Genomic DNA, 2,150 nt, shown 5'->3' with positions numbered 1-2,150 from the left:
TTATTTATCCCGACTTTATATATACACAAAAAGTGTAATATCTTGTTGCATCTTTTTGTAGGAAGATATCTTGTTGCATAACTTGCATAAGTTTGGGACAAACTGAAAGTTGAGGTGCCTTTTCTACTTTCCTATCTATAGCAGAACAAATAGCTGAAACTATAAGCAAAAAAAGGATTCCCACAACAGAAAGCATTAACTATGTAGTGGCATAATTATATTTTTCTTCCAAATTTCACAAGTTTCTTTCGTCTCTGCCCTAGTGTTTTTTGTATAGGCTTTCCAACTAATGGTTGATTAAAACTTCTCGAAGGTAAGGGGTAAGGAATCCCACTTCGAATAATTATATGTTTGGTCCATATCTTTTACCTCGTGAAAGGTTGGAAATCTACAGGTAGCATTGGTTGATGAAACAGACTTGCTATGTAGCATTGGTTGATGAAACAGACTTGCACTCACCAACTGTGTTACCAAATGTCGCGCCATATACTCAAATCGATGTCGGGTGAATTGTCTGAATATGGAGTGAAGTTATCTAATAAATATATATGGAGTGAAGTATTTGTGGTGAGTTACTCTGAATACACATGGTGTGAAGAATAAGAATCATCCTTCAATTTTGCGTTCATAATTTAGGAATACACCCTAAACTGGTATATTGTTTCGATTGTTGATTTTTCGAGAGGTGTTCATCTGTGCTATTAAGACAATATATTATAGCTCCGTAAATGCTTAAATGCAAGAAAAAATAGTAGGGAACTACTATAATGATGTGCTTTTTTACAAATAGGTAAGTTGGAGTATGTTGTGAGGCAGAATGCTATATACAAGAATAAAAGCGGCTAAGAAGGGCGTCCCCCGTGCATTTACCGTGCTAGCAGTGAGCTCTCCGGTGAGCGGCACGTGCCAGGCCGGTTAAATCTTTTTTTCTTAACACAATTTATATTTGGTTTTGTATTATATTTAGACCACAGAAAAAATAGTATTCTATAGCACCGTTAATAGCACTCTTTAGGATTTTGAGTAATGCCTCGCTAGATAATTTTGTATAGATAAGCGGCGTGTGTCTGATTTGTTCTCTTGCCCACTCTTGACTTTTTAACACGGTTCACTCCCAATTTTGTAACCTGGTTTTGTACTATGTTTAGACCACCGAAAAAATAGCACGATATAGCACCACTAATAGCACACTCTAGCGTCAGAGCAATGTCTTGCTAGATAATTTTAGGGTCCGTCTACGTCTCAGTCGACTGAGACTTAGCTAAGTCTTAGTCGAATGACGTCACCACATGTGGTCGGCCTGTTTGATCACTGGTTTTGTCGCTAGTTCTGTGTTGTTCGCTTGCTGGGCTTGTTTGTGGGCTCGGTTGCCTTTTGTTTGTGGTTTTCTGTGGGCTTGATTGCTTTGGGCTGGCTCATGCGTGCGTGTGTGTGTGTGTGTGTGTGTGTGTGTGTGTGTGTGTTTGTGTTTACAGAAACATTTAAAGATAACAGAAGAAACGAATGGCCAGACAAATATCCTAGGATGGAAAAGGAAAATGCGCTCCCACGTGACCAAGAAAGAAAGAGAAATGGTCTGCTACCGTATTAGTATTACACACCAGTAGACACACAAAAGCTAAGAAATCCCAAAGATAACTAGAAGTGATAGAATGCTAGAAGTGGTAGAAGTGATTTTGCTAAAATAAAATAAAATGCAAAAGGGGTAAATGTTGTTTTTTTTCCTGGGGAACAGTCAAAGTGGTAGAAAAAAAAGACAGAAGAAAATGAGTAAGGGGTAGATGGTAGAAACTCTAATTCAAAAATCATGACACAATTTTAGTTCTTTAGTAAAAATCAGACCCACACCGTGCGCCCTCCCCTTCTACTGGCACCCCCTCCGACAAAACAAAAAATTCCAGTTGCGGCCGGGTTAGAAGACATGCAGTTGAGGTCGGGGGTGACACTTGCAGTTGCATGCCTAGTGTCACACATGCACACTAGCCCGCCCCCTCTCCCAGCACCCCCTTTGACAAAACAAAAAGTCCAGTTGCAAGCATGTTGGGGGACATGCAGTTGCGGTCGGGTGCGGCACTTGCAGTTGCGGTGCTGTTGTCAGACTTGAAACTGGCCCGCCCCTCTACTGGCGCCCCCTCCGATAGAACAAAAAA

The sequence above is a fragment of the Triticum dicoccoides genome, chromosome 2A, assembly GCF_002162155.2.
Source record: "Triticum dicoccoides isolate Atlit2015 ecotype Zavitan chromosome 2A, WEW_v2.0, whole genome shotgun sequence".
In the NCBI taxonomy this organism is placed as follows: domain Eukaryota; kingdom Viridiplantae; phylum Streptophyta; class Magnoliopsida; order Poales; family Poaceae; genus Triticum; species Triticum dicoccoides.
The sequence above is the reverse complement of the archived record's forward strand: the minus strand, read 5'-3'. Positions refer to the sequence as shown.